Genomic DNA, 25,818 nt, shown 5'->3' on the forward strand with positions numbered 1-25,818 from the left:
CCAATATCGAGGATCCCTTCAAATTTGACCAAGGACGGAGCATTTCAGTCAGAGATCCTCAGTATCCATAAAGCGCCCACACAGCAGTCGGTTGCGATAATGCTCCATCTGGAACGTCTGTGATTTCTGAATGCCAGGAAAGTCTTGCCTAATCTCTGACGGGCCTGACTTGGAAGGACCTGTACTACTAGGTGTTCGGAGAAAAACTGGTGATGTAGTTGGGGCAACGGTTGCTCTTTAATGCCCTTCAGACACATTCTAATATATATACACACACAGAGAGTACAGGGTGTCACAGTGGTGCAGTGGTTAGCATTGCCACCTCACCGCAAGCAGGTCCTGCATGTTCTCCCTCTGTGCCTGTGTGGGTTCATCCAGATGCTACAGCTTCCTCCCACAGTCCAAGGACATGTGTGTTAGGTTAATTGGTGATTTTAAATTTGCCATGTGAATGGGAGGGTAAATAGTTGTGCATGTTGTTTTATGTTTGTTTTGTTTTTTTGCTGGCCCTGGATAAAGTGTATATAGATGATTAAAGCATTAACAGTATTTCTTTAACTTAACTTGAATGTATTTTTTGTTTCATAAGAAAGCCCTACTAATAATTACTATGTTTATCTTTATGTATGGGCACAATCATTTTTTTTTTTTTAAACCCCCCTCCAAAAAAATTAATTAATGCAATATATAATGAAGAATTCAAAGTCACATTAAAACTGTCAATAAAAAACAAAACACAATACAGCCTTTTCAAGTGGACCCCAGTCATGTTTTCAAAGATATATATTTTCTTGTGCTTACATTTTACAACACATTTCTTTGGTGGAATACAGCGGCTCAACGCTTTCTAAACCTTTCAAACCAAAGACAAATTTACAGAATGACGCATAGTGTCAGCGCATGATTCATGTCCTGTGTGAAAACTCCAGTCAAACTTAAATGCATCACAGTTGTCATTAGGCAGTCTGGTATAAAGGAGAAATTGTAACCTTGAGCATAGTGGTCTGCAATAACGTGTTCTTACTTACAAATATGTAAACAAATGAAAAAGTTCCATTCCATTATGAATACATGCACATCAGTTTTGACCAGTTTTTTAATCAAAAATTAAATCAAACAAATTCAAATTAATGTGGTTTCAACACATTAAATCATTCACTGAGGGCATTTTGATTTGTGTTGTTTTTCAATGGATTAAAAGACAGGGAGAGAACCGACAGTCAGAACCAATCCTAACACACCTGAATGGTTCGACTAGGTCCAGAATGTGGTGGTGCTGCACACACCCAAATTAAGGAGAGAAGCCCAACACTGGAAGCACGATGCTTCAGCCCTGTCTGAGCTGTTTGCATGCCATTTCTGCACTTCACAGTTCCAAAGACATTTCTCCAAGCTGATATTGCTGGAACAACGAGAACCTGCAGAACCTAATTAGACTGAAGATAAATAGAACATGGCCCAACTTGGTTCATGGGTCGGTCCTAGTCTCAGGTTCTTGGAACTAAGTGGACCAATTTTTTTATATTTCCTTACTTTTTAAAATAAAAAATGTATTTAACTTGTTAAAATTTTTATCTTAGAGGTGATTCATGCAATATTTAGGTTAAAGATAAATGTGTTGCATACCATGTTCATATTCTGCATAGTGTAAATGCTAAATGTCAGCAAGCCAGACTCGCTTCCACTGAAACTCCTTCAACTAAAAAGCTAATTCTAAATACGAGGCCTTTGTCCTTGCTGACCAGTGATTAGCGATTGATCCATAATCCAAGGATAATTTGTTTGCGTTTACTCACAGCCCCAGCATAACACAAACAGGCCAGCAGCAGAGGCTTAATCTATCCAACCAGTGGCGGTTACAGTAGCCGTTTTACCGCCGGACGGTCAGCGCTGTGTTTACCCCGTTTTCCAAACATATTTGCAAATCAACCAGTGTCCTCAGATAATTCTCCAGGATATATTAGCAGATTAGATGCGGATAGGATTAATGTGCGCTGCTCTGGCATGTTCTGCTGCAGTGAAGACTGCATGGGTTGATGTAAATCCTAAGCAGAAACACATACACACGCACACACTCCTAACCCCTGTCCCTCGCCGAGATACAGGAAGCGGTCGGATGAGGGTTCACAGATTGCCCGATAACAGTCAAATCCAGACACCTATTTAAAAGGCTGATATTTTAGTAGTAAACATGTAGGATTTCTTCATTATTTGACAACTCCTCCCGTCTGCCTAGTTGGGAGCTTTCCGTTAAGATGTGTATCTGAAATGTCAAAAAGAATTATGCTGATAGCAGTCGGTATGAATAGGGCCTCCGCCATCCCTGATAAGGACACATGTGGACTCCGGCGCTCTCCTCGCCAACACTGGATTTCCTGCACATCTAAAAAAGGCCTAATTCCACACTAATATGAATATGCCAGCCGCCCCACCAACCCCCCTCCCACCTCCAGATGGAAAGAATTATAGTCCCCGTGAACCGATCCTCACTCTCCTTACCTCTGCCACGACAAAAATGCCACGGTAATGTCAGGGGAGATGCAACGATTTAGATTCTGACGATTGTCCCGTGTCAGGCGCACATCCGTCGGCCCGGACGAGTTGATTAGAGTTGGGACATCAAAAGAGGCTCAGGGTGGAGATAAGAGGGGAGGGCTGGGGGGTGGGGTGGGGTGGGTGATATTAACGCGTTCCCCATCAGGAATTAAGGCGCAGGAGGAGTCTCAGCCAAAGTTCTGTCTGTCTCGCCTTCCGCTATCTTGAAAGAGTTGGCAGTGACTCTGGCTTTTTTGCATAAGAGCCGAGATAATCTGAGCCTGTTTAGATCAATTAATGGAGAGATAGGGAGTACAGTAAGTAAACTGACGAGGGCGTGCAAAAGTCAGCTGAGTGCACGTGAGTGTGTGGTTTGTGTTCTGCTTCTTCAATACCAACAAATATCCTCACAAGGACAGAAAGAGGGAAAGAATCTGCCACACTGATGTCATTCAGTAAGTTATTCAATGTATTTTTACTTGTACTTGAACTATAGCTAGTTTCAGGTTAGCAGTTGAGTGCAGTGGTGAGGATGAAAGGGAAAAGTACAGCAAGTACAATACAAAAACAATATTATATTGATTATATTTGTCACAGTGATCTTGAACTTGATTATTTATAGATATCTGGGAAAAAAAGAAAAAAAAAAGCTGCTGGAGGTGCCTTGCAAAAGAACCCCAGGCTATTTATTTGAAATGCCTCCCTTTAAATTGGTCAACAAAGAGATACAGCGACATCAGTAAACACTGATGTTATTGAACCTGTTCTAAAATAAATTAAACTTTACCAAACCTGGCACCAGACATGAAGCACAACAATGCTAATTCCATGTTAGCTATATTACTATGATGCAGTGTCTCCATTGCAACACCCCAACCAACTTCCAAAAGTGTTGGCAGGTGCCTGTATAATGTTGAGTGCTGAAATGACAAGGTAATTAAATGATTGATTAACTTACAAAAAAATGCAGATACATTTTGATAAAGAAGCAAAAGAATTGGCAAAAATTTGTTTTTTAAATGTACACATTTTTGGCTTTGTTATCATTGTAAATGAAACATGTTTAGGTTTTGGAAAGTTGGTTAAACACAAGAACTAATTTGTCACTGGAGTCTTGCAAATTGTGGAGGACGTTTTTTACAACTATCAGGTAATTTACAGGCTGAACATCGAATACAGACAAAAAAAAGTCATCTTAAGTTTCCGCCATTTTCTGTTGGCCTGTGAAAACATTTGAAGTGCTTGACGTCATTGCTTTCTGACTAGACCCACTCTCTCCATGAAACTCCATCACATTAAGCATCACAGTTTTATGATATGACCGCTGTAGCAGACACCAAATGCAGCTTATAAACTGAACAGCCCTGCTCCCTTTATTTTACTCAGTATTCCTCCATTCTGCAATTGAAGTTATTGCTCTAAATGATAACACAAATGTGTTTCTGTGATTGAGTGTGCAATAGAAGCATTTTCCAAGTTTTCCAAATGTGAGGATGTGGATTTGCCTCCCCGAGATATTAGCGGCCCTTTAATTCTCTCTCTGTGTGTGTGTGTGTGTGTGTGTGTGTGTGTGTGTGTGTGTGTGTGTGTGTGTGTGTGTGTGTGTGTGTGTGTGTGTGTGTGTGTGTGTGTGTGTGTGTGTGTGCATGTCTTCTCCCCAGTGTCTGCCCTTTACCAATTCCCATTCCCTCCTCACCATCAGTATCTCAATTTAACACCACAGCCCTTAGAGGTCAAAAAGACACCCTGACGCCAGCTGTCCATCCTAAAGAGGATAGAGGGGTTGTGTGTGAGGGGAAGGAAGGGGGAGGAATGGAGGGGTGGGGGGAGGAGGTGCATTAATTATACATAGGGCGTATTTTGCATAACTCCCCTCTAATGCCCCCTTCACACCATTGTCAGGCTTTAGCAGGTTCAGAAGCGAGGGCTGCATCCGCTTCATGATAACATCTCCAATAACAATTAAGGTGGAAACATGTAATTTGCCAAGGAGAAAAAAAACTGTCAATACACTGTGTTGCCTCTGCATACTAAACACAGAGGCTAGAGCTGCTGCGAGGACTTCAGAGCTGCGACAGCTGTTTTATATGTAGTCCTCTGTGTAGAAGTTCTATCATGTATAAGTGTAAACGTGAAAATGGACCTGTGTGTTCATCTCTAAGATATGAGAAGAGTGCTTCTTCTGACAGGAGGAAATAAAAAGTTGGCAAAAATAGGGATGGGTTCTTAAACATTTTTTAATAAAAAATGCAGTTTTCTGCTCTATCGCGTCAGCATTGTATTTTTTTCTTTCATTTAATGGCGACAGTCTTAAATTGATTTCATTTAATATCTGCCCACAGGTGCCACAGCAAGGTTGAGGCAAGGGGAAATATCAGAGTCATAGTGAATAAACTATTGTTAAAGTTTAATTAAGGTTTGGCCACAAAGACAAAGCTGATGGCAGATTTGTGACAGGACATAAACTTCAATCTCCTGGATGAAGATCAGATGACCCTTACTTATTTACTGCATGTAAATTGTGAGTCAGGAATCCTAGATATAACCTAGACTGCTAAGTCATCCATTAAACACGAGAAAAGTAACAGAATCACTTCAGGGAGGTGTGAGTCATTGTGCTCCTATGGAGGGAGACGAAGCACTGATCTCAAACATTGCGGAAGTGCTACTTTGGACACTGCTTGTCACTCATTTCATTGTTTTCAGTTGCACACAAAGTTCAGTCAGTTTCAACTTTGAGCTTGTTTGGTGTGACTTCTCTGTGTGCAACCAATAAGATCGCAGCACCTAAGCTGAACAACACCAATGTAAAACTATACTGCGATGTTGGAGAGAGTTTCCAGTTTTTGTTGTAGCTTCATTTTTTTTTTTTAATTTGAGGAAGATTCCATCATATTCTTCAGAAATCTGACTAGCTTCTGACTTTCTGACAGTACTACCAGTACTACCATGTGAGTCTTGATTGATCAAGTGTAGAGGGCTTTACTGTCGACCCTGACAGGGGAAAGACTGAAGAAAGCTGGATACCAAAGGCAATATGAGGATTAATTAGAACACTTATATAAGTATAAGTTGAAAAGTAACAGGTGGGACAAATAGTCACAAGTGACATGAAATGTCTACATAATGCGTCTGTTATATGAAAATGAAAAGTTTTCATTAAATGTAGCCTTTGATAAAAAGTCACAAATAACACATGACCTGCGTCATACACACTGTAGTGCCCCAGCATGCACATTAACACCAGAAAAGCTTAATTTGTTTGTTTGTCATTGTCACAAATCTCTTCTTAGTTTTCACAGGAAACTAGTGAATACACTTGTGTTTGCACGTGGGGGTGAGCAGGGCAAGTACACACTCACACTGCCATTAAAAACTCAACTAAAGGTTATTGAGTTGAATTGAATGTAGGAGTAAAGTGGCTATTGCCTTTACAAACATTTTATGAATTGCAAGCACAGGGGCTCAACTACAGGTCTCAGTAGTTTTATGTTTCATTAAGCAATCCAGTGATATTTACCTTTTATGATTATTTCAAGAAATATAATGAGTCACAGTGAGTCTAGATGCTGGTTTAAATGAGTTCTTCTTTTTTTACACCATGAAAAAAATGGAAAGGCACTGTATGTACTGTATGTTTCAACCTGCATCTATAGGAGTTTCATCTTCCCACCACTGGGGAAACACCCAGGTCCTTTTAAGCATGTATCCGGACTGACCCCATCCTTTCATCAAAAGTGATAAAAGCTTTGGCTTTACTTCTGATGCCACCTTCTCCCCTAGCTTCCCACCCCCTCACCTACAGTCACTCCACGACTGCTACATCTGAATCAAGAATGCAAATGGGGCTGGAGCCTCACAAAGCCTGGGGTGACCTATATTACAGCTAATGATGGGCCACAGTGTCGGAAGAAGAGCTGGAATGAAAGAGAATTTGAATGAAGTTGACCCATATACAAATGCACGACCAGTCGGAGAGACATGTTCCCTTCCCACTAAGTAGGCCACAATGGGCTTTAGGATTATGCACAAGTTCCCCTTTTCTCTTGATGCATGGAAATGGGAAAAGTGATGGGGAGCCCCTGGCAACAAGAGTCATTCCGTAGACACACTGCTAACAGGTTTGTAGTTAGGTGGGAGTCTCAGCTTGTTAAATGGGAATCAGTTCTCTTCGCCTAAAACAGACATGACTGACATACATGGACCGACACTGTAACATGGAGTTTCATACTGCATGGTTTATATACTGTATTGTAAATTAACTACCAAATAAACATATAATTAGAATAAAAATCATATGCAATACATCAATCATAATAGATAATCACATTGTGATTTCTGTGGTTATTGGGAAAAAAAAGGTACTCAACCTTTTAGATGGAAAATAGTCCTAACATAATTTTGAAGAAACTCATCGACATTGAAAATAAGCTCATTTACTTTCTAGTTAGAAGGAAATCAATCACATATCTGTGAATAAAGCATGAAGCTGCTGCTGGGATGTGGTTTAGCCTAGTTTAGCATAAAGACTGAGAGCTGGAAGAAATGGCTTGCATGGATCAGTCCAACAATACACCAACCAACATCTCAGAAGTTAACAATTCAACAGGTTTTATCTCATTGGTGTAATCTGTTCTGTATCTTGTCAAGAAATAGTTCTTGCAAGGAACTCCCCCTAAAACCATGTTTCCAAGTTGCATTTTGTATATACCATTCGAAAGAAGACATTGCAATTCAGGTCTCCACACACTGGATACAAAGTAGGAAAGGATTGCTCGGATCTATACAAACTGTGAACAAATGGATCCAAACACTGTGTAAGATTGTTTGATTCAAAATCACAAAGAATATATTGGGACTAAAACATGTACAAAATAACATTTCCTAAATTTATGGTGTATATAAACACCCCGAGATCAGTGTCAATCGATTGAAAAACACATACCCTCCATTCCCTCCACCAGCAGCTGCTATTGAAACCATTTTTTCCTCTAAAAGGGCTTTAAAGAGATTCATCAAATACTGTAAATGGTAACACAGAACCTCTGGGCATTCAACCTATGAAATATGAATGTACATGATTTTTTTTGAACATGTTGTGCAATCTCAAATATGAGTAGAACACCTTTAAATGTACACATAATATTTGTATCAATATGTGTACAGAGGGCTGGGGTTCCCCATTGTAAGAGACACAGAAAGGATTTTTTGTTTTGTTTTTGTTCTGAGATCATGTGGCAAGCAGGTAGTAATTGGTGTGTGTGTTAATCCTGGGATAACAAGTGTTTTCCAAGGAGAGTCAATGATCATCTTACAAGGTCAGTTTAGCCCCATACACTGCATGCATAATAAGGAATGCAAAGGCTAATAGGAACATAATCACATCACACACAGGCACACACACACTCGCACACATATACATGTGTTTTTTTTCTCTTATTGTTTAACTTAGGGAGATGTACTCAGGAAAAGATCCAGTTTGATCCTTAACTGCCATCTTCCCTCTCGTGAAGCTTTTCAATCGAACAGGGCCACCCTGCGGTCTAACCAACGCTTTACCATCATCTTAGCAGGGGACCCTTCCCCTTACCTCAGCCAATGGGATTACAGCTGGGGGATGGCGGCTGCATCGGGGACCACGCACCATGACCCGTCCGTTTTTTTACGACTTCATTATTTTCCCTCCCTGCCATGCTCGTTTTCATTTGCCAGAGCGGGGGTATAATGACTGCGCTATAAAAACGCTGCTTTAACGTTTGCATACTGTTCTCATTTGGTCCGGCCCTCAACCCTTCAGCTAGCATATGGCAGGTAATCAGGTCTGCAATCAGGGCTGCACTTTACACAGGGCCCCGCTTTCAGCACAGGGGCCATTACCCATCTGTCTTGCGACACACGCACATACAGATACATGTGTATCCAGGCGAGCATGCAAACACACATACATGCAGAAGTAGATACTTGTACACAAATTCATTCTCCACACAGATGCAAATGATTACACACACACACACACACACACACACACACAACATGCACACAGCCTTATGCACATACACAAATACATACCACCACCTCATCATCTCACCTCCACAAAATCACCATATAAGAGACTCAGGCTAATGATATTTTCTATGAAATGTGCAGTAACTGTATGTCTTGTGACTTTTCTTACTTATGTATCATTAATAGCAAAAAGACCCGGGCTTCCACAGCTTCACAGCCATATATGACAAAATGTCTTCGCTGTAGTACGTCAAGCTTATTTAACAAAAAAAAACCTTTGCCCCTCACCTCTACAGAGCCTGGAATGATCATTTCACCAACATCAAGGCACGTACATTGTCAATAGCTCAAGCATATGGTTACATCATTAAGTAAGAAGTACATGCAAAGCCTGTAAAACAAAATCTGTCTGGATCTCCTAATGGTAGGCACAGTTTCTTTTTCTTTCTTTTTTTTTATTTTCTTTTAATGCCATAAAGGGATTTGGATCAAATGATCACATTACAACTTAAGCTATAGTTTCACATTGTAAGTTGGACTCAGTCTAGAGTAAACTCTCAAGAATTCAATTAAATGTTATTTATAAAGCGCCAAATCACAACATAAGTCATCTGATATAAAACTTTACAACATTAAAGAGAGAAGCTAAAGAATTAGGAAAATATTCATGGTAGGCAGCAACTGATTCAAATGGCACATATTTGCCCACATGCTTTGTGTGTACCAGGAGTACTACCAAATATGTCCAGCAGAGGGGAGATCAAAGCAGAATCATCCCTAGATGACAACAGGATCTTCCTTGAGAACCTTGAGGACCCCGTATTCCAAAACCTGGGGAGGAGCAAGCAGTACGTACATCTTACTCAATCTGATTGGGAACCCAAGGACAATACACCCCGCCGACCTATTGCGGAAACATGACTGCACCAGAGGCATGTCAATCAAACAGACACGCCCCCAAACAACCCACTTTTTAAGGGCTAAATGTAATTAATGATGGGGTTATTTTCAGATGGACCACCACAAAACGAATAAGAAGGAGGGACTTTAGCTAATGTGACTATAATTATTTTTATTTTGTCTTTTAATTTATTGACCTTAGGAGTCCATAGAGTCAAAGTCTTTTAAGAGCCAAACCCTAGCAGTCCCCGGTGGTACTGCATTTAAGAGTACTTTTGCATTGGCCGAAACAAAGTGTATGAGTATATCATATTTGATGACAACCGATGCAGGATCTAAGATGGACAAAAATATGAGCATACTAGAAAAAACATTTTTACGTTGTCTGTTATCTCCTGTCCAAGCCGTTCGACAAAAAGAAACTAAATTTTAAAACAAAATTATAATTTATAACTTTACAATCGCCTGATCTGACTCATCCACCATCTATCTTCTAGTCTGAACTCGTCATAACTGCATCTTCCTGACACGTAGTGCTGATTACTAATATACATATAACCAGCACAGCAAGACAACCACAGACATACATTATGAAGTGCAGGAATCATAAATTCTCTATCCAAAATCAACAAGCATACTTTCATTTTTTACACGAGAGACCTGAGATCTGAAGGGAACCTGAGGTCAATACACCCGGTCCAAAACATGGTCGACCCAAATGGGGAGAGAACATAAACACAGACAGCAGCACCGTTGCACCACCAATTAATGAGCAACTCGTCAAATAGAGCAGCAGTGTTTTCTGTGATGCAGAGATAGTAAGTCTTCAAGGATCCATTTGTATATTAGACATATTGACAAGCATTTTGCCATTCAGACTGAATATAACAAGGAACCATCATAGTTTGGAACCAGGCCGAAATCAGTTATTAACAACATGTGGAGACCTTGAAATTCTCCCTGATGACAGTGCAATCTTTAATCATTAATGGTCAATGTAAAAAATGATTTATGAATCCATTTTTGGGTTTGGCCCGCCATCAGCGGACAGATTCAGAAAATGTTGTAGCTGACAGACATATTATGCATGGTTACATATTGGGATGGGAGATGGAATAAGACGGCTTGTGTGAGTCCAAAGGTCAGGGTTACAGACACGAGGGTAGAACCAACAAGGTGTGTTTCCTTTGGCAGGCCAGGATGGAACTTCCCAAACTCCAGCCAAAGACAAAAGAGACATTTCAAGTCAGCATAGAATACTACGGAGGCAATTCTGAGGGCAGCCAAGACAAAAGATAAAACATGGTTGTCAGTAAATACAGCGGTGATGACAGGACAAACTCAATCTGGCAACAGGGATGGAAACCATTACTTCCAACCGGACGGGAGCTTTGAAGATTGGAGGGATCTTGTGGTGGGATATCCACCCCCCAACCAGGCACCCCAGCAGAATCCACCAGTACTCTCTCATTTGTACAGATGTCCAGCCAAATAGTGTGTGCGTGTGTGTCCGTGTGTGTGTGGGACCCATCCTTCCTGTGCGCACAAATCCACAATGTACACACACACTCTTTACCTCGGCTCCCATGTTTCATCCTCTCCGCTCTCCCTGCGTTGTGTTTGTCGAGCTCTCAGGCCCAAATCCATTATTACCTCCTGAAATGACAACTCATTTCCACAAATGTAATCCTTTCCCTTGCCTGCGTGAAGCTGTAAAGTAAACACAGTCTTCTCTCTAGAAAGCACAGAGCAAGGAGGGTAGAGACACACGTCTTCAAATTTGCAAAGGGAACACAGAACGATGAACGCCAGACCTGAGGAGTGAAGATGATAAAGACTGAGGGCGTTTAAAGGTATCTGCAGTCTGTGTGTATGTATGAAGACATATATATATATATATATATATATATATATACACACACACACAGTACATCGCCTGGGAGGAGGTTTTTCTAGCTTCTAGTGTTCATTTTTTAATACTTCAAATCTGGGAGTTGTCCAAGCTAATTCCACTTGTGTCCATTAGATCAACAATTTTGACAATAGTATTTTTTGTCAAGTTTAATAATTTTCCTTTCTTGCCGTCTGTAAAGCAAGCATTTTTTTATCAGGAAGATTGTGTCGTTCATCTTGTGACTTGCACGGCTGCATTTAATAAATATTTTTACACAAATTATTAATTTGTCCATTGTTCAAAATCAATATATTTGACAATTTATCGAAAATGATGAAATGTATTTTTTTGAAGACCTATTTTTCATGCTGAAACCAGAACTAAAACGTAATAAAAAAAAAAGTAACATTTAATGGTGATGTTTAATGAATGTAACGTTAACCTTAATTACAGTCTGACATTGTTTGCATTGCTGACAGAAGGAACCTGTCAGTTCCAGAGTTAATGACACTCCATTTAAATCGATAAATATCACTGTTAATGTTTGACAGTAAACACAAATTTAGGGAATAGGCAAGTGAATCATCCTCTGAATGAACAAAAATCCCATACTTGCATTTTGTTTACAACTCATCAGTTGTCAGACCTCAAACATTCACTTATCAAAGGGAAACTCAATGAGTCAATAAACCAGACTGGCAGTAGCAGCGCCGCAGGAGACACACTGCCACTGTGGACACACACACACACACACACACACACACACACACACACACACATGAGCAAGCCGCTGGGGCTTAGTAGAGGTAACATACACACCACTCAGCCTGTGTGTGACAGCTTTCAGAACAGGTAGCTGTGGCTCTAACACTGATGTAAGGTGAACTTGACAAACAGAGTTTGGAAATGACAGGATTGCCTTAATGTAATAATAAAAGTCTGAGAGCAATAAAGTTGTGATAGAGGAGAATAATGCATGGAACCATGGTAACAACACACGAATATGGTGACAGCTGTCGTCTCAAAAGTAAAAAAAAATAAAAAACACAAAAAATTAAACCTATTATTTATTTTTATTGTTTTTAATGATTCAAATTTGACTGGTATTATATCAATTTCTGGCACCAAATGTAACACTTACAGGTGGATGTGTGGTGTAACTGGTTTTGTGACAAACAATAATGGAACACGTAGCACTGGTACACTCGGTGCGTTAAGCTGCTTCATCATGCTTAAAGACCCCCAATTAAAGATTTTGATTTCCTGTTGTTTTTTGATACGTTCATTTCATCACTTTCTATCCCTGTTTTTATATATATATATATATAGCAGGACTAAGTAAAGGTAAAATACTGGGAAACTGTTAAGATGTTCCATCAACAGAGAAATGCACACAGCTTGTCTTCAGCAACAGTGTCATTTGGAAGAGCTATTTGGAATTCTGAAGTTTGTGATGTCACAAACATAAGTTAATGGCACATGTCTGTCCTAAGCACGCCCCCCCTGTCCAAACCTTTATGCCAAAGAAAACACTCAGCGGCCATTCTGTCATGAAGCTGTTAAGCAGCGAGATCGAAGGAACCCTGTTGTTGGCCTGCGTGCATGTCACTCAGATGTGAGTCAGCCAATCAGAAGAGAGGGTACTTGAAATCAATGCGCCTTAAAGATGGAGACACAGAACAAACTATTCTAGGTAGAACTCTATAAAGGAGTTTAAGAGATAAGATGTAAAACCATATTTTCATTTATGGTACTTAAAACCACAACAAACTATTTTCACAGATATCAGGGATGCAAAACAACAGAAAATTGTAAAATATGGAGACATTAATGTTAAAGTTGTGATTAGTATGCCGATATCTGCCAGATGTCATGTGTCGTTGTCGTGAACAGTTGGAAAATTATGGCACAGTAGCCAAGATAAGCTAAATTAAACCTAAAAAAAAATTGATATTTTAAGATTAAAGCTAAATGACTTCCAAAACACATCAAATTAACCTATTTTGTGAAATATAAAATCATAATTAAAACCAGACGTCCTCACTGCCTCACTTTGAAGGTGGACCATCATGCTTACCCAAACACACACACACATTCACGGGCCACACACACACACACAAATGAGTTCCATTCTCCTTGACATGCATTCACGGAGATAGAAAATGACAAAAAGAAAAAACTGTTCTCCATCAGCCTGCCCACCAGTCCATCCCTCACACTCAGCCACATCACATGTGACTGGTTTAATCGCAGGCCAATCACTGCTGGGTCACAATTAATAAAAGCCACAACAGCCACAAATAAACAAGTCCAAATTGCTGCCTTAATCGAATGATGCAAACATCGGTGAGTTACAAAAGTTCACTGCCGCCACTGACAATTTCCTAATTGTATTCATTCATTCATGGCAATTTTATCAACATGGAGCGGATGTCTTCTGCCCTTCCACTGTCACAGCACCAGGGATCTAATTTCATTATTTTCCCCAAGATTTGCTTGACTACTGCTGCCATGCTAGTGGCGCGCCACGGCCAGATGTTTATGCTATTTAAATGAGGAAGCAAAGCCTGTTGGGTAAACATAATTAAAGAAAGTTGAAGCTTTTTTTTATTTTTTTTTACTTCTCCTCCCTCTTGCCCTCTCTTTGTCTCCCTATCTCTCCTCCTACATGTCTCTCTCTCTTCCTTAACTTTACTTCATTAGACAAATTTCAATTAACATCAGCGCCACATGTTTCTGTGAGCAGGAGCACAAGGCCTGCATGGAGGGCTGAATACGCAGAGAAGTGTGACACGGTGGACAGCCATAGCACACACACACACACATAAACATATCGTATGCACAGATGCTTTAGCCCACACTATACATGCAAATATTCAAAGTTTGTGCACAAACATCAGCGAACAATAGGAGAAAAGAACAGTACAGGAAAAAAAGAGTCAGTGTTTTCTTCACTGACCAGTCGTTAAAGTGAACCTGGTGAAAGTGTGAGTGCATGTGTGTGTGTGTGTGTGTGTGTGTGTGTGTGTGTGTGCGTGTGTAGCATGCTCTTGAATCATTCACAGCGCTTTCCTACCTGTGCGGCTGATGAATCCAAACACTGTTGACCTGTGGCCCCCTCGGCGTGTGTGTGTTTATTAAAATCATCACCCAGCGCAGCCCAATCACACAGGCATTACTGTCCATGCCCGTCGCATGCTAAATAATAGGAGAGACAGAGTGGGAGAGAGACGGAGGGTAAATTAAATCACTCATGTCACGGTGCTAATAGGACAGCCTCACTCTCTGTGTAATTCCCGAGGCTGGAGCCACAAAAAATAAGTTGGGTTAAAAAACAACTCGAGCAAGAAAAATCTATTAGGGCCAATATCACAGACATTGTGTTACAAGAGGTCATTACAAGATTATGTAAACCAAGGGAGAGCATGTCCATGCACTGGTCATTTACATGTGATTATTGCATCAGAGTTATGCAGTGATTATACAGGGGGGCGCTTCAGACATGTCAAGCTATGCACAGACTAAAGCCGTGCACACACACACACACACACACACATGCACATTTTAGTATGTCATGAGTTCGTATTACGAAGGGAACTTGATCTTCAAAAATAAAAGCAAACTCACAACAGCACCTGTCGCTTGTTTAGAGCAAGGATTTATTCAAGTGATTTGGGGGACACCTCGCTCATAAAAGCCCTCATTCTAACAAGCAGAAGCACAGGCATTAATTTACTGCGTTTGATAGAAAACACCCCATTCTCCGTGTGTATTACTGCCCCACGTAGCCGGCTTGATGGCTGAAATATGCTTTGGTGCTCCAGCCATACAAACGCTTTTTAAGTATGCAGCATGCGGCACATTCGATACCCTTTAGTGCACACGAACTGAGTAGCTGTCAAAAATACAACAGGCATCTCAAGTAATTATGCAGATTTATGCAAAACATTAACAAGAAGAATTAAAGGCACAAATGAGGTGGCTACACTTGAATTGTTAAGATTATGAATAATTACCATGAATCTTTTTGCTCTTAATATAACTTGTTTTTGATAAACAAAGCCTTAATTATCGGAATACTTTGGAGGATTCCGGTGACCTTCATTAATCTTCGACAACAAGTCTCCGGCGAGACTTGAGATGAGGCCTACGCACATGCAAACACACATGCACACACAATCATACACACACACACACACACACACACACACACACACACACACACACACACACACACACACACACACGTATAGGGTAAACATGCATGCCTGGTGGCGCATATGCTAACTAGCATCTTCAGCCCGGAGCAAGCAGACAGACAGGTACATCTTCTAGCTAAGCCACGAGAGCTCCTCACACTCCCTGGTGTGTCCAGGTACAGTAAGCCAGGAGGACAGATGCATAGGCGCACACACACACACACAAACACAGCAGGTGACTCAGATGGTCCTTTGAGAATTGTCAGCACTAGGTCCTTCACTAATTACAATTACATCTCACTTCCCTCCCCTTTCCACTTTCCTCCAACTTTGGACATGAATATTCCAGCGGAGCCATTGTGCATTGGACATGCTGCTCAATATGTCCCATAATTAAAAGCATGATGTGCGAGATGAAAATACTAAGGGTGCTCAGACTCTGCTCACAGCTGGCTGTAGCAGTGGGAAGAAAAAGAGTGAGAGATTCTGCTTTTTTTTTTTTTTTAACCCTAAAACAGTGCAGTGGAACACAATGGTTTATTCTGTGCATAAACTCCACTCTTGTTTACGTCATTGCACAACAGCAAAGTTGACGAAACCTTCCTAAATAAATATATTAAATGTATTGTATAAAATGTTAACATCAAAGGGGTCAAACAAAGGGTGATGAGAAAAATACACCCCTTTGTTTTACCTGTTAAACCAGGGGTGGGCAATTAATTTTCCCATGGGCCCTCATGAGAAACTGGGACTGTTGTGGAGGGCCGGGTCAACAGGCTGAACTCAATTCTGCTCAATATTAATTTTATCTCTTTATGGAAAGCAGTAAATTGTATGGTTTATATTAGCTGCTATTGGTAGTAGTAGATGTTACAATTAGGCTATTAAAATGTGGTGCAAGCATTTTAAAAACGTCAACATTATATCACTATTCAATCAACATTCACAAAAAAGATTTTGAAAATGAGCATATTTTTGCAGTATTTCAAAGACCAGCATTAAATTAACTTTATACAAAAATGTAATAAGTGTTATTGGTATTTTTTGTAGTGTAATTACCTCATTTGTGTTTTTCAGTTATTTGTTTTTGTTCAGTGAGAGAAGGGTTAGGTATATATAAGAGCAATGACACCTCCAGCCCACAAAGCACACACAACCAATGATTCAAGTCTTAATGAGGGTATATAATTACTGATTTACTGAATTAAAGGATGGTTTTTACTTTGCTATGTTCCTAAAGGTAAATAACTCACAATTCTCTGAGATAACTTAGTTAACAAGGTAACCTCAGGTGGCAACTTAATGGGGAAGAAACGTCCGACGGAGTTGGTCCCGGTGAGAACTTCTCCCTCCACAGTTCCGCTGCGGCTCAGCAGGTAACACCCCTGGAAAAACGGATAAATTCACTCGATATCTCTTGGAATCTCAAAATGCAGGGAACGTCTGTAAATCGGGCTACTGAACATTACCTGGGTTACACATGCATGATGTACACTTATTTACGTTTGATTCCTAATTTACCATCAAACTCACGCGGGCCGGTCAGGGACAGACCAAGCGCTGGATGTGGCCCGTGGGCCGTACAATGCCCAGGTCTGTGTTAAATGTTGAAACTCAGCCTCCAAAGTGTCTAAACGACAGAGCCAATTTCTCCTATTTAGTGCTAAGAGTGACATTATTGGGATACTTAGAAAGATGTAACAATGATTTTTCAAAAAGTATCATTAAATTAAAAGGTGTACCTGTATAGTTAACTGCGACTTTTCCTCTTACACACTTGACAAGGCTGACGATGTCTTGACATCATTTAAAATTATCTCACCGCTGTAAGTCTCCACTTTGGCTGCTGAGCTGATGTTACGTCAGCTTCTGGTAGATAATTATGGCAGTAGAAGCTGCTGCTCAGCTTTGAATATGCTGAGATTTTCCATTAAAATAATGAAATATAATTTGCTTGCGTTGTAACCTGTACTGACAGCGGTTAACTGTAGCTCCAGAATCTGTAGTTCCAGGAACTAACATTGGAACTTTGCAAAGACCTCAAAGGTTCCTTCAGCCCTTTGTTATCCACATTTCCACCATATATACCACCGGCTTTTTTGAGACCTCATTTCTGAGGAAAGATGATGACATCAATTAAATGCATAGGTAAGAACATTCTCATTGTGCATCGCCATCTAAAAGTTCCAATGGATGCTGTTTTCTGCATAAATGTTTAACAGGGCCTAGATTCTGTCATCAGTCCATCTATCACTGGAAGAAGAAGAAGACAAATAAAGAAAAAAGCCAGGGATGAAGTTGCCCCAGCTCTTGGTTTAGATGGTAAGTTTATATATGTTTATATAGACTGTATAAGTTCATAAATACCAATAATGAATATGTATTTCTTCATTCCCATACTTCATTATAAAACAGCAGTAACCACAGTTCACCAACTTTGGATCAGGCACTAACTCAGCTAAAACACCCAAATGAATAAAGAATATTGAAGCATTACTCATGTCATTTGTATTTAAATACTATGCGTAACTAATAATATCAGATTAAGTTGAGCGGAGTAAGTGATGACATTGCACCCTGTGATGCTTTAACAATTAGGTCTGGTCCCATGGGCGCCAGACACCCAGGAGTCCTGTCACTCAAATCACTGTTGATTGTTTTTGTTTAGCTGCCATTCTGTTTCTATTTATTTCTGTATTTCTAATGATCTTGTGTTTTTTTTTGGATAGGGCAGGCCAAGAGTCATTCCCTCCTAGACACACAGAAACACACCTGCCCCACCCTTTCTCTATTTCTGATACTTCACAGAGGAGGGCACGATGCATGCATGTCCACACATGCCTTTGTTGGTATTCACAAACACACTCAAACAAATGACAACTCATGATTGTGGATTATCTTTTCATCAACTGGGGTGTGATAAACAAACTGCTGATAAACCATAGAGATCAATTATTTGAACAAAGTGTTAAAGTATGATTTGGTCTGTATCTACCTCTCTCGATAAGAGGTTAGAATAGCAACTTGTAACAGTTTCAGTGCCTGTAATCGACACAAAAGTCCCTTCACCAACTTTAAATTATTTTTTGTATCATAATATTATTAATTCTAAACTTTAAAATGAATTCTGTTTAACCTCATAAACTTCGTATCAAAGCAGCAAAGCGTTAGATGGTAAAGATCTTTAACCCCATTAAAGTTGGAATTTTTTTGCCTGATAGAAATGTTTATTTAGTAAATCCACACAGTCTCTAAAATCAGTGTAAATCTTTATATAATTCAGTCTATAATATAATCTATACTTTTATTTGTAGAGATTGTTCATCGTGTAATCATCATCAAATGGAGGTCGCCGCTTTCCTGCCATTTTTGTAGAAGACAACATCACTGATACACAATAATAAACATATGGAGGCATCAAGCAGTTAGAAATATTTCATCTTCCATATGTTTCCATAAAGACACTGCCGCTGGACTGAGTCAAAATCCTTTCCCTGGACGTGCGATGAGATGATGGTTACAGATCACACATCAATATGACTGTTCTGCTGTCTTTGGCCTGTGGACAGGAGGACATGGTAGAACTAACTTCAGCAAATTATAGTGCTGAGTAGTCTAATCTATGTATACCAACGCATACATCCCAAACTGATCATATATTCATACAGTGCTTTTAAAAGTAAGTACAGTTGTGAAATAAATGCAGTGGCACAGAAGGTACAAACTCTCCCTCTGATATGTGGTAAAGTGGAATTAAGTATCAGAAAATGAAAATACTCAAATAAAGTACCCCAAACTTGTACTGAAGTACTTGAGTCTGTGTTACATTCCACCGTTAACAGTAACTCAGGCCTGCTCTATTGATCATGAACACACAGCATCCCTCATCTAGAGGAGAACAAAACAAGCCAATATAGCTTTCAAATGCTTTACTGCCCTCTAGAAAACATCAATGCAGGAATATTGGCCCAGTTTACATAAAAGAGCAAAGGAAGTGGAAAAAAAAACAAAAAAACATGGCCGCTGTTAAGCTGTTAGTCAAGAGAGCCAGATTTATCGTTTCTATTTCTACATTTTCCCTCTGCGGATCGATGGAGGAGTCAGTTCATTTTCTCTGACATCAATACTGTGGAGCCCGGTACAGTTCGCTCCCCTCCAACTGCCTTTCATCCTGGCCGCACTGGAGCTTGTGGATGCTGGTGTTAGCCTGACGCTCGAGGTAGCAGCTGCCCTCCCAACACGGGATCAGCTCAGGCTCACCTCTCCATGCTGTAAGCTCAGCCACGTGGAGGAAGGAAGGGATGGAGAGAAGACATTTTGAAAAACAAAAAAAAAGGAACAAAAAAAACCTGACCTCTCCTGAGTGGTTCAGGGCGATGTCTACCCCCTTTGTAGTTAGTTGCTGGAACTTTGGAGGACCTTTTCTCACTTCCTGCTCAGTGGCAGGATGCTAAATGCTGGCCCAGCAACTGCATTTCCTGCCCTGATGTCTGCATGAGGAGGTTTCTGGAGGGTGTGGGGTGGAGGTTGGCGGGGGATGCCTTCTTGAAACGCCTTTGGAGGTGCACGGTGCCCTCACCGGCAGTCTCAGCAGCATTCCCCCTCCAACTCCGGCTCAGACCTTCAAGCAGCACAGGGAGAGGAAGCTGGCCTGAATCGCAGTGCTCAGGGGCAGCCCCAACCTCCATCTCAGCACCCCGACCTCATCTCCGGCAGGGGGGTGAGGTGGTCGTTGAGGAGGCCTGTGGAGAAATGGGCGGGGGAGGGGATACTTTGGCATGCAACTTTGAGAGTGTGGTACAAGGTGCTCGGAGGAAATCATGCCCCAGGACGGGAGCACTGCACTCTGTTCCTATGACTCCTGTTTGATGCATGTCTTCCTGTATCCTTTTATTTTTATTTTTATTCCTATTTTTTTACTGTGTTCAGATTTTGTTCTTTTACAAAAAATGCACGTGCAGCCGAAGAAATCAATTTGTTTAATAGGCTGAGTTTTTCTTTGCCAGAGGTATGACAAAATCCCTGCATCCAAAGTAAATCTTTTGTTTTTGATACAGGGCAGGGATGCAATATTGTGAACACCAGAACACTCTAATAGCACATTTTCTTAATCATACTGTCTGAAATTCATATTTTGGATGACCCTGGTTCAAGTAGGCCTTTCCACTACATGTCCGTATTTTGGGGTTATCTGTCGACCAATACATTTTTTCTCAAAATTGTTCTTATTTTTAAAATTTGAAAACAATGATGAAGGGAAAGGTGAACATGTCCTCTATACAAATAAACCTGGGAAAATTACAAATGATAAAATGATCCTTATTGCAAAATTCATTGAAATAATTTATTTGTTTTGGAAACAATAAACTCAGTAATTGACCCAAAGTAGGAGAGAAATTCTTATTTCATATAAGAAAATATTTCCGAAAGAAAGTTGACTAATAGGTTGATTGCAAAAACTGTAAAAGGCATAATCTTGACTAATTATAGTTTAATTTAATTTTGAGAATCTTCAAGAAAAATATGCTTTGCTATTAATAATTTCATATGAATATTATTTTTTTATAGAACACAGTGAAGAGACAGAACATACACAATTGGTACGAAACACACAAAAAAGACAGTACCAAAAAAGAGAGCTGATGATCGACTCATTTTCATTGATCCATTAAACAGAACAAAAGTTTTTGCTGAGAGCAGCCGATTTACAATCCAAGACATGGGATGGACTTGCTCACGCAAATAAACAAAACTTCACATACTTTTCACATAATAGACAACAGCATTTGCAGAAAATCCAAATGCTGCAACTCCCAAAAAAAACCACACAAACAAATACAGAAATGAGCTGCACATGGCAGAGACAACAACGAAAATCTTTCTAAGTGGGACTAAAATGTGTTGGATATGGGTGGTTAATGCTTGTTGTTGCCATGACAACGATTCAGTTGTCATCTATCTTTCAGCTAATATCTTCTGTTTCACACTTACAGTCACAAACTATTGCAGCTATGTCCATCACTTGTTACGCCTCCTGGAAACATCCCATTGTAGTCTGTGCTATTTGCAGTGTTTCTGTTTTTTTTTTTTGTGTTTCTGCATTTGGTTTTGTCTTTCATATTTGCAGTGTGGTTTTGCATTTGGTTGTGTTTTCTATATTTGCAGTGTTTTTTCTGTATTTGGTTGTGTTTTTCTGTATTTGCATTGTGTCTCATTTGATTGTGTTTTCTTTATCTACAGTGTTTCTGTATTTGGTTTTGTTTGAATTTTGTCTGTTTGTGAATTGTCTGTATTTGCTGTCTTTTTTTTCTAAATTGTTGTCAAAATGGTAAAATGTTTTCTTAATTTGCTTATGTTGTTTTTTGCATGATTTTTCTCAAGTTGCACTGCAATGAGCTCTCAGGTTTACTGTAACTAAAGGATTGTAAGCAGACAGTAGAGTACATGCTGTGTACTCTATTGTTGCTTTGAGGGAACTATATAGTGGATACATTTACACACAGAATTCAGAAACTCAAATAAAATGGCAAACTGTAAATACAATGCAATTTACAATAGAGTGGGAGTGACTTTGGACAGTGCTGAGATCCAGGATCCAGTTGAAATTGTTATAATTTGGAATTTCGTACAAATTTTGTTTTTGTTATAGTCCCCAACATTTAAAGAATCTCCCTTTATAGTTTATATCTGTGTCAGAGCAGTGGAGCAGTTTTGAGCCAATACTTTTCCTCAGTCAAGTCCTATAATCCTTTATGTAATCACACCGCCATATTTGCAACATATTGCTCAGATTGTGACCCTTCCACCTCCCTAATTAGACCAAAGTGAAGTGTTGTTGTTGTCTTTGACGCCTCCTGCCCTCGCCTGCAGTTACCTGCTCCAGCATGGACTCCAGAAGAAACTGCCAGCACTGCTGCCATTTGGGCTTCGTTGTGTTTGTGACACACACTCACACACACTCTCACACACACACACACACACACACACACACACACACACACACACACACACACACACACACACACACACACACACACACACACACACACACACACACACACACGCTATGAGCGTCTGCCCCCACCTCCAGGCAAACAGATGTACACCCCTCAGCCAGCATGTCAGCATTCACACACACACACACACACACACACACACACACACACACACACACACACACACACACACACACACACACACACACACACACACACACACATCTGAGGCAACGTAGATGTTCACAAAAGAAATGAAGTCCACCGTCTGGCTCTGTTCACACTGCAGCGCGGGATTATTTTTTCTTCACGTGATAGAAATCTGGTATGTTGAGTTTTTCTATAAGGACACAGAGTTGCAACACACAATTTGAGTTTGTCACATCTGCCAATACAATGACTAAATGTGACACTCATACATCTGAGACTGTTTTCCTAATTTTAGCACACATGACAACGTGGGGCTAGTGGCATGGACAAGACAACAAAAACAGTCAAAGGAAAAGAATATTTGATTTTTGCTGCAATATTCTCTGTCAAAACTTGAAAGCACTGAGTTTTTTTATTTTTTATTTTCTTAACTCCATGCACATGTCTTTTCAACATTGCTGTCATTTCACTGCCGTAAGAGACAGAGGTTACATCCTAAAATAGACACGAGTTTCTCCTTTTAGGATTCCTGTGAGAAACAAAATATTACAAAATAAGCTTCTGCTGGAAAATGGGGCCAGAAAAACACCAGAAATTGTATGCATCTATATTTAAATACACATGTTTTACTTTCTCTCTCACACAGAAACCCCCCCCCCCCCACGGACCCCTCCCCCACCCGCCGCCACCACCACCACCCTCCCCTACCTCCCTTTATTTGTGATTTTGCCATTAGAGAAGGTTTTATATGAGTGTGTGTGCAGGAGAGACTGCCCGCAGTGCATTTGTAAGAGGCTCGACCTGACAAATCTGTCCAGTAGCACCGCCAAGCCCCAAAATTCATGTGAAACACCGGTAACTCCTTGTGCTTTTTAAAAAGGGATCGGCTGATACAGGATAATGATAGAGATTTCAGCTTGATTATGGGAGCCATCCCCATTAAATATTCCATTCCCTTTTTCACATTCAGGCTTTATGAAAAAAATGGATGAAATCAGACCAATGTACATGAAGCTGCAGGCATTTAGGCCTGAGCAATCTGTAGAAGAGACAGAGCAGAGAGTGTGTATGGAGGTAGAAAGAGAGAGTTGAGGTGGTGGTAAAGAAGGGGGTGATAAGAAATTGGACCTCTGTAGTTTTCAATTTAAAAGGAACAAAAAAATTATTCATTTCATCTCAAATTCATCATTGAATCTTATTTTTAGCAGAAATCCCCCAAAAATGTAATAATCTTTTATCACTTTGGCTCCATTTCAGTGTGCAAAATCTTTTCAATCTGGCTCATCAAGCTCATGTAACAGTTCACAAACTGGGGGTCGCAACCCCCTTGCAGAAAATAAAAAGTAGTGAGTCTCATACGCAAAATTATGTAATTTTTTCAGATATCCTTCAAATAAGTTTAATGGAAAATTTGACCACTTTGGAACTCCAAAAATAAGATGTTAATGCTCACAATATACAATATGCAACTAGTGCAAAGGACCATTTTAAATGGCCACAAGCCAAAAAGGTTAGGAGGAACTGTCATATAACACAAAATTAATACAACTGTGGAAATATTTCATGCATCCAGTTTATCAGAGCATCACAACATTTTCGATGTTTATCACTGAATTTTAAACTGTTAATACATTTTGATTGAAACAGTCACAGTCTAAAAAGACTGTAAAAAGATAACTAATTGTCAGCAGCATGCATTGGCCATTTCCTGAAAAAATAGCAGAAATAACAAAGAGAAAGAAGGTTAGCTTACACACATGTAGGATGTAACAAATGAATGAAAAAAAGCCAAATTGATCAAATAAATTTGAACACCAAAAACTAAAATCATGAACTCAGTTGTCACAACACTTCATAAGCACAAATTCTCAAAAGCTATTAATGAAGGTATGAATATCTATAGTTAATGTAAAATTAATCATCCAACACATTTTTGCGTTATAAAAAACATTACCCAAACGATCTCTACTGGATTATTAATAGTCACTAAAATCCTAAACTTCTCTTATATATACAGTGTGATTTATTGTTGACTGCTTTCCAGCATTGTAGTGTTCGTTTACTGCAGTTTCAATGAAAAACACTTATAGGAGAATAACAGTTCTTTTATGTATTTTCATAGAAACACTATGGTCCATGTAGAACAGACAGATACTCCAAATAATTTTGGCTCAAGTGAATGTTGGGTTTGCTTTACATAAAAAATCTGACTCCAGGCTGCATTTATAGTTGAAATAATACAGTATAGTTTCTCAGAAGAAACTGGAATTTTCTACAGGGAGTTGTCTTATTACAATTTACCTCATCTTGAAATCTCATGAAACGACAGCTGCAAACTCAGAATCAGTTATTTTTAACACTATTATTTGATACTAACAGTTTCTATTTAAAAAAAAAAAATTTAAAACAAATGTAGTGATGAATCTAAACACGGTTTTGATACTCTGTTAAGTTGACAGTTCCTTGTCCAAAAGAGCTGTTTGCTAAAATTAAGCATTTTGTGTTTCACTCACTTTACAGAATGTCTGATGTGGGAAAAAAGCCAAATAAATAAAATACAACACACAAAAAAGAAGAAAAAAATGTATCTTTTGTGAAAGTTTTTGGTTGTGTACACTTAAATTCCAGTAGATCGATTTGTTACAACATTCTGACAGTTCACAAAATGATATAAATCCATTGTTATGGTGATTCAGTGACTAACTGTTGCATTTATTACTGTCACTTAATAAATTGTTCAAAAAAAATATGGCAGACAATATTTCTGTCTGCAATGTATTCAAATCAGATAATTTAATCGGAAATTAAATGTTCACTTGCTCCCAATGTATGACATCTGCCATAGAAAGTATTACTAATATTTTCAACCAAGGCAAAATAAGAGATGAACACAGATTTTTCAATTAAAACAAAAGGTTAAGGACTCCTCTATAATGTACAGCAAAGCAAGCTGGAATAAAGACTAATTTTAAGATTTTAGGGAAAGATAAAGCGTGTAATGTGTATGTGAGGAGACTCAAAAAAAAAATCATTAAAAAAAGTAGAGAAAAGAAAATGAATTAGATTGTTTCTGCATTATTATTATTTTTTTAAATCAAGAGCTTAAAACCTTTCTGATAATCTTCTCATCGTGTCATTC

Source organism: Embiotoca jacksoni, unplaced genomic scaffold, assembly GCF_022577435.1.
Source record: "Embiotoca jacksoni isolate LCO1_2020_lvr unplaced genomic scaffold, fEmbJac1.0.p SCAF_61, whole genome shotgun sequence".
Taxonomy (NCBI): domain Eukaryota; kingdom Metazoa; phylum Chordata; class Actinopteri; family Embiotocidae; genus Embiotoca; species Embiotoca jacksoni.